Below are 8,058 nucleotides of genomic sequence, written 5' to 3' on the forward strand. Positions count from 1 at the left end.
AGAAACCGCTGTCAAACGAGACTGTAATCGCAACCACTCGGTGTAGGCCTACTCCTGAGGAGATTAGTTCGAATGTATTCAAATATTCAATTTGGGGAAGACGCGGGAGTTTTTAAATCAAGTAAGCTACAGTTATTTCATCGTGCTTTTGACCAAAAATGTTGCTCATGCTTAGTTTACGGTCAGTTGAAGGGAGTCTAGCTTTGATATCTATGTTTAACCAGGTCACTACAGTAGCTGTCGCTGTTTTAAAACCCTAGCTTGAATTGAAAGGCCCAAGTTGTGCATGCTATTTCACGGTAAGATCACAAAATGTTTTTAATTGTACAGGTTATGGTTATGAACAAGTAAAATCTGGTTATGGGCTTTATAAGCAGTGCTTCATTCCATTGAAAATTATGGTCACAAGATCAACTTGTGAACTAGGCCCTTCGGTATATACTTGAGCGAAATGCAAACTAATTTAGTCTTAGTGAAGTATCCATCATACCTCAATGGAAAGTAGATATTTGTTTGGTCGGTTCTTGATTTTTTTCCCAAAGTTCCTTGTTCTCTTGCAGCATTTCATCGCTGTTGCTCGCATTTTGGTGGATTTGCAAAATATTCTTTCCTGCCTCGAGCGTGTTTATTGTCCATTGCTCACTGATAGTTAGATCGTTTGATATTGCATTATATTAGTGTACTTAACAGGTAGTGGATGTTGCCTGTAAGTTAGCATGTATAAAACCATATGTGGTGGAACAGAATAATTTTTTGTGCATAAGATACAGCAATAAAGAGGGGTGAGGCGTTGTGTGACACCCAGTCACAAAAGAGATAGGTGAAGGTGAATGAAGAGGGTTAGCAGAAGAAAGGAAATTAATTACCCCCCAAAAATGGAATACCAAAATTGTGTTTTGCTGTCTTGCTCTTGTTCTGAAAAAGAATGAAACAAACTACTAACAGGGCTCTACACTCAATCTCGTTCCCGGGGTCTCTCATGTTACTGCCTCCTGGAGCGAATGAAGAGAGACCCTGGCTGGCCATGTTATAAGAAGAAATGGAAATTATAAGTAGAGCGGAGTCGTTTGATTATGTTACAAAATTTTCAGAGGTCGCAGGTCTGCATGGTTTCTGCTGTTAAGTGCATGTCGCTTCTCAGAGTTGACACCTCTGTAATTTGCAATGCCATGCTTATACTTTGTTTAGGTTCGTTTCTATTGCAAGATATGTTTTAAGGCTCTAAGTATTGGCTCTCCGGGGACAAAGATTGAAATATTCCGTGAACATATTGCTTACTTGCCTTCGATATCGTGACGCCGCAGGTGACGCCTGGCCCGGCTATTTGATTAGAACTGTTTGCAAAGTGCGTTACACGAATATCATATTTACCTTTGTCCAGCTTTTCTTCAGAGATTGCCGTAGCTTTACTTTGAGAAAGCTATACGTTTTCCAGGAGACATTCTATTTGCATCAATTTCATCGTGTGCATTCAAAGGAGAAACAACAATTACTGCGGGATGAAATTGTGCTGCTCGACACCCACAGTTGAAATATGAGTGACTTTCCATAAATCCAGGGGTAAGACGGCAACATTGAAAATCATGACCACTAAATTGCCTTGAGACAGACTTGCTTAACCTTTAGGTAAACGTTGGAGTAGATATTATTCGAAATTTCAGCCTGAAAACTAAGTATTGATAAACGCCGTAGATAATGGCAGTCGCAGGGCAATACTTTGAATTCGACAAAGCTCAACGTGACAAATTGCTGATTACAGAGGACCCCTCCCTGATGTTCTCAATTGTCAAAGTAGCACGTGACCAGACCCAACCAGGATCTCTCGTTGCTCGCTCCAGAGGGCGGTAAGATGAGAGACCCTGGGAACGAGGTTGCTCTACACTAGATTTTCAATTTACTAGCTTAGTGGCTAGTGACACCTTATGTTACTAGTCAAATAAAAATAATTAGCTAGCCAAGTGTTGACGTTGGCTGGGTAAAACAACAGCAGAATTACTAGTAAGACTTGAAAGCACAATGCAAGCAACTCTCTTTAATACATATTGTTGGTAATTACTTTGTGTGTAAACCAGTTCCAAAAAAAGACTTTCAGAACTCTGTTTTTCTTTCAGACTTCCTTGTAAAAAATATCGAGACCCCAAGACGTCATTGTAAAAACTGTTGAGGCTTCCTCAGTCTCTTCACAGACAGGAGCTGTAGAATTCAAACTGTTTCAAAAGCAGCATTTGTGGAATTTGACTGATAATAAATGTCAAAGGAAATAAATCTTTCTCACGTAATTATTTCTGCAGTGGTAAGTTTTGTTAGTGTGGACACAATGACAAATCACTTATGTTGTTATGCTAAATAAAATGTTATCCCTTTGCAGTTCCATACGATTTTGTGCATGATTTTATCAGTTCAAGATGCTCAAGTGTATCTCTTGGAGGAACTACAGTGCAAGGATTTTCTGGCTGTGATGAAGCTGAAATTATCCATGCATTCAGGAAAAGTACCAGGTGATGAAATGACACATCTTGATGAAGAGGTGGCTAACAGAAATTGCATGAACTGAGGAGGATTCAGGTTATCTGCCCAAAGGTGTCACAGCAACAAAGATGCTACACATGCACCCCTGCCCACACACGCCAACCTTTGTCTCCAACCATGCACTCCAGTGTTGCACCATCACCACAGCTGCATTGCCTCCACCTTTGCTGCTGTAACACCTTTGTGCAAAAGCATCGTGAATCCTCCCCACCTCATGTCACTGGTGTAAGCTACTTCTTTGTCGAGGTGTGTCAGCTCATTGCTTGAGACTAACCCAAAGCAGCTAGTGGAAATCAGAAACCTACTAGCCACAGGACTCGACATTAACAGTAGACACCTTGCCACAGACTAGGAGAAATTTTGTTTTGGCCAGTAGGTTTCTGATTTCCACTAGCCACTTTGGCTAGTAAACAAAATGAAATTGGCCAAACTAGTTGCTGTCTTCCTCAATGAAGACAAACACTAACACTTTTCTTGGAAACAAGGTCAGAATTTCATTGTGGTGTTATCATGTTTACCTTTTGTTGTATGGTACTTGAAAGGGTATAAAAACTGAGCATGTTATTTTGTTGAAAGAAATATTTGACAAACAAGACAGCATTTTCTGAAGGCATACATCAATGTTGTTTTCTTGTTACAAATTAGTAGCACAAAACATGAGCACCCTGATAAAATTATGCACAAAATCGTGCAGAACTGTAAAGGGATAACATTTCATTTAGCGTAACAACATATAGGTGATTTGTTGTTGTTTCCATACTGACAAAACTTACCACTGCAGAAATAATTACGTGAGAAAGATTTATTTCCTTCAACCTTTATTAGCAGTCAAATTTTGCTAATGCTGCCTTTGAAACAGTTTGAATTCTACAGCTCCTGTCTGTGAAGAGATTGAAGAAGTCTCGACAGTTTTTACAATGAAGTCTTGGGGTCTCGATATTTTTACAAGGAGGTATCAAAGAGTCCTGAGAGTCTTTGAGAAAATCACTAAATTTTTCTTTGTGATCTGTTGGCTTGAGAGATTTGAAGTGAGGAAAACATGACGCCATTGAACAAAATTAAAACCAGTGCAATTCGGTGATAAATTGGTTCGTCCTTGTGTTTAACATTACCAGTCAAGCGTGACACAAGGTGTGCCAACTATATGTCAACTGATCAAGAGGTTTCAGATGCAAAATTGCACGGTGTTTTTTTAAAAATTAATTCCATAATGTATTAAAGAGAGTCAATTGCATTGTGTTTTCAAGTCTTGCTAGTAATTCTGCTGTTATTGTACCAAGTCAGCATCAACACTTGGCTAGTAAATTTTTTGTTGTTGTTTAGTGACATATAAGTTGTCACTGGCTACTAGGCCAGTAAGTTGAAAAGTTAGTGTCGAGCTCTGTAGCCAAAACTAAATTTCTACTCTAGTCTGTGGTGAGTTGGCTACCATTAGTGTCAAGCCCTGACCAAATTAACAGGATAAAGCAAAACAAACGTCTAACCATAGGAAGAGAATACATTAAGATTTCACTAGTTACTCTACCGAGAACGAGCCAGGCAGCAAAAAGAGAAACAATTTTAATCTATATACATTGCTGACTGGTAAACCCTAAGTTCGCTCACTGCCTTAGTTGGACTTTGGATCAATACGTCCAACACGGAGCCCAAGCCGGGGTTGCCGTGTCATGTTCTCAGGCACGACACCTTACCCTTGCAATGCCTTTCTCCACCCAAGAGTGTAATGGTACTAGCCAATTTGTTAGGGCAACCTGACAATTGCTGGGGGTCACATGCAATGGACTAGCATCCCATCCAAGGGGAGAAGCAACACTCCTAGACACTTCATGTTACAGAAACTGGAGGGGAGCACCCGTGCTGATGATCCATCTGGCTTCTCTGTTCCCTTGGGAATGGAACAGACTTTCGATCCCTGTAGCCAGGGAAGACATCACTGGAATGTACCCATTCTTAGCCACAGAGACTGGCAGGGGGATTTGGTGTCCTGTTTGAAACAAATCTTTCACCATTTAAGTCCAACACCCTTTACTGGATATACCATGAAACGTTTAAGTGAGGGAGGGAAGGGGCATTTGTTAACATGCACATTTCGCAAGCAGTTATGCAACAGACGACTGGAAATGTGGAATGGCAGATTGGGACCAGGGCAGTTGTGGATTGTGTAATGGGGAGGGAAATCAGGGAATGGTACCCCTTGAGTCTGGTGGTACAGACAGGTTGATTCAGGAGTCCACAGTGAAGGAGGATTCCTCAGTAGTGATTTGGTTAGCACATGTTATTGTGGTCACCAAGGTTAGAATTCAGACCTCTGAATGAGTCTTTTTGTTATAGGAAAAAGATAGGTTATAAAATAACATTTATTCGTGCTTGATATTCAGATGACACACCTTATTTGGATGATGCGCAGCTTCTGATTGGCTGTTGAAAATTGGGAAAATGATGTATTGCATGCTTGGTTGGGATGATGTCACATGTTTCATACTATAACAGAGCAGCAGATGGGGTGGAAAGAAAGTCACGGTTGGTGATCCTTTTATCATTTCAGAGACGTCTCCATCCTTTTGGCATTTAGCTCAAGATGTTTGAGTGTGTTCTTGCAGGAACTACAGTGCAGGGATTTTCTAGTTGTGATGAAGCACTATCTTCCATGTATTTAGGAGAAGTCTCAAGCAATGAAGTGACACACCTTGACAAAGAAGTAGCTTACATCAGTCACAAGAGGTGGAGAGGATTAACCATGCTTTTGCACAAAGGTGTTACAGCAGCAAAGGTGGAGACAATGCAGATGTGGTGATGGCGCGGCACTGGAGCGCATGGTTGGAGGCAAAGTTTGGCGCGCGTGGGCAGGGGTGCATGTGCGGCATCTTTGTTGCTGTGACACCTTTGGGCAGATAACCTGAATCCTCCTCAGTTCATGCGATTGCTGTTAGCCACCTCTTGATCAAGATGTGTCATTTCATCACCTGGTACTTTTCCTGAATGCATGGATGATTTTGCTTCATCACAGCCAGAAAATCCTTGCACTGTAGTTCCTGCAAGATATACACTTGAGCATCTTGAACTGAATGCCTGAAGGACAGAAATGTCACTGACATGAAGGAAGGATCCGCCACCATGTCTCACTCTCCACCCCACCTACTGCCATTATGGCTTGGAATGTGTAACATTATTTCTACTGGGCATGGAATGCATTATTCTCCCAATTTTCAACAAAAATCAAAAGCTGAGTTTCATCCCTATCAGATGTGGCATTTAAATATCAAAAGGAGTAACTGTTGTTACAAAGGCTACCTGTCTTTTTTCTATAATAAAAAATGGCTCCTTCAGAAATCTGAATAGTGGCCTTGGTTACCACAACACCACATGCCGACCACATCACCACTGGGGGATCATCCTTCATTGTGGGTTCTTGAATCAACTTGCCTGTACAGCTACACTCGAGGAGCATCACTCTCCAATGTCCTCTCCTCATTCCATGATCCACCATTGCCCTGGTCCCAAGCTGTCATTTTACATTTCCAGCCGTCTGCAGTGTAGCTGTCTGTTTGAAATGTATATTAACCAATGTCCTTTTCCCTCCCTCACTTGAAAGTTTTGTTGGTACATCCAGTCAAGGGGGTTAAACTTTTATGGGAAAAGGTTTGCTTTAAACAGGAAATCAAATCCCTCGTCTGGTCTTTGCGGCTCGGAATGAGAACACTCTAGTGATTATTTCACCGGCTGCAGGGAAGGGAACTCTGTTCCACCCCTTTGGGATATGGATGAGCCAGATGGCTCGTCAGTGCTGGTGCTTACCTTTGGTCTCTGTAACATGAAATGCCCAGGGGTATTGCCACTCTCTTTCTGGATGGGATTCTAGTCTATCACAGGTTACCCCTTGTTTTTGTCAGGTTGCTCCTACAATCGGTCAGTACCATTTTCACTCCTTGGAGGGGAGAGGTACTGGGAGAGTCAAGTGTCTTGCTTGAGAACATGACACAGCAACTCTGGCTTGGGCTCCATTTTGGACCTATTGATCCAGAGTCCAACTAATTTACCATTAGGCCATCAGCTCCTACCCCCGCACAACCTCCCACTACCCCTTCCCAACATTGGCAAAAAAGGTATTGTCAACAGTGCACACTTGTGATGTCAACTTTAAATCATGAAGAATTCTGATTCAACATCTCAAAGGCAGACCATACATCAATTTGGATATTTGAGCAGCCAAATTTAAGCTGGCTAGATACATGTACATGTAGTTGACTGATGCTAGCAGCTCGCAATGAATTGACTTAGGACTTACTGGTAGGTAACGCTAAAGTATAGTCCTTTCCCACCTTTCCCAGTTAATTTGTCTGGTACAGTTTATACCTTATAATGGGACTTTGGCTTGGGAAGCATTAATGGATATGGAATGGATTATAAGTTGGCCAGACTGCCAGAGGCCATTTTAAGGGAACGTCCATACATAATAAAGAGTCTCCAAGCAGCTTTGCTGGTCAAACCTAAAATTTTATATTATAAATAACTTTTAAGCAAACTTCCCTTCATTGGGTGGATTTAAGTTTGGGATAGCAATGCAAAACATAGAAAACCTCTAAATTAGTAAAACTTGAAGTTGTGCATCCAGATTGGCATGTATTGGTATGGTGGATACTTTGCTCATAATTAATTTTAAGTCTGTTCTTGATCAGATTGATCACCTAAAATGGTGATAAGAGTGAGGAGTTTAATATGAAATCAGAGCTCTGTAGTGACTGGATCTTAAGGAGCTGATGTAACTCTCATGACCTGTAATTTAATACCGACCAGAATTTTGCAAGACTCAAAAGCAAGATGTCAAAGTCAACATATTTTGTTAGTGTCTAATCTTCCAACACATGCGAAAGAAAATGGCCAGCCTTTCAACCTGTTTAGGTCCAGCTTTGAAATGAAAAAAGTGAGGAAAGAAGTCAGGATGGATAACCCCACCTTCCCCTTCCTCTGCTCTAATTTTATTGCAGAATATATTTGTAATTGTGACAAATGTTAATGTACTTTGCATTTTTAGTATGGAACGTGAAACTTAATATGAAATATTCTTGGAGGTATTTTAAAACAGGCATGACTCATGACAACTATATGGGAAACTACTTGAGAAATTCAACTGCATTAAGGATGGGATCAGTGATGATGTTATTAGAAGACTGCAAGTGGTGATGGAGCTTGTGAAGTTTCAGGACAGCACAACAGCGTCAAGTTGATGCAAAATGAATCACCAGCCCTGCGTGTTGTTGGAATGCAGAGTGTGAATACTTGGTTTGGGTTAAGTTGCTTGAGGTAGATTACAGTACATTCAAAGTGCATTGTATGATGAAGTTAATGTTGTCAGTCTTGTTCATTTGCTTATTCTTTGGTAAGAAGGTTTAAGGGGTTTATTTCAACACCTGCAGTGCACCAGGTGCTAAAATTTGCCCCTTTACTTGATCATGCAACAAAAAGCTAACTGTTGCTTTAAAAAGGCAGAAACAGCTGTTTACAAGTGTCTTTGTAAGGATTGGATGATAA

Source organism: Orbicella faveolata, unplaced genomic scaffold, assembly GCF_042242905.1.
Source record: "Orbicella faveolata isolate gen_17 unplaced genomic scaffold, um_ofav_v1 contig_3, whole genome shotgun sequence".
NCBI classification, from domain to species: domain Eukaryota; kingdom Metazoa; phylum Cnidaria; class Anthozoa; order Scleractinia; family Merulinidae; genus Orbicella; species Orbicella faveolata.